We start from the raw sequence: 357 nt of genomic DNA on the forward strand, positions 1-357 counted from the left end.
TGGAAATACAAACTTGAAACAGAAAGTAAGAGAAAAAACAAACCCTGAGACATTAAGTTTTTTGACCGCAAAGCAGCACCCTATTCGTCACATTAGCCTCACCACAGTGCAGTAGAGAGGGCACTGGACACACATCCATTGGATAAAATGGAAAGGATGATCGGATGAATACCACAATCTTTTTACCTATGTAGTCCAAAGTCAGGACTGTCAAATGGGTATTTTGAGGTTAGCAATCCCACAGGTTCATCTTTTTTAAATGTTCTTCTGCTGGTTTCTCTTTTTAAAAAAGAAAGAAACGCAATACAAAATTTTGAAATCAAAGTGTATTTGCTTTCAAGTGACATTCTGGGTAAC

This window comes from Echinops telfairi, unplaced genomic scaffold (assembly GCF_000313985.2).
Source record: "Echinops telfairi isolate 266 unplaced genomic scaffold, ASM31398v2 ScPeMD7_22;HRSCAF=79, whole genome shotgun sequence".
Taxonomy (NCBI): domain Eukaryota; kingdom Metazoa; phylum Chordata; class Mammalia; order Afrosoricida; family Tenrecidae; genus Echinops; species Echinops telfairi.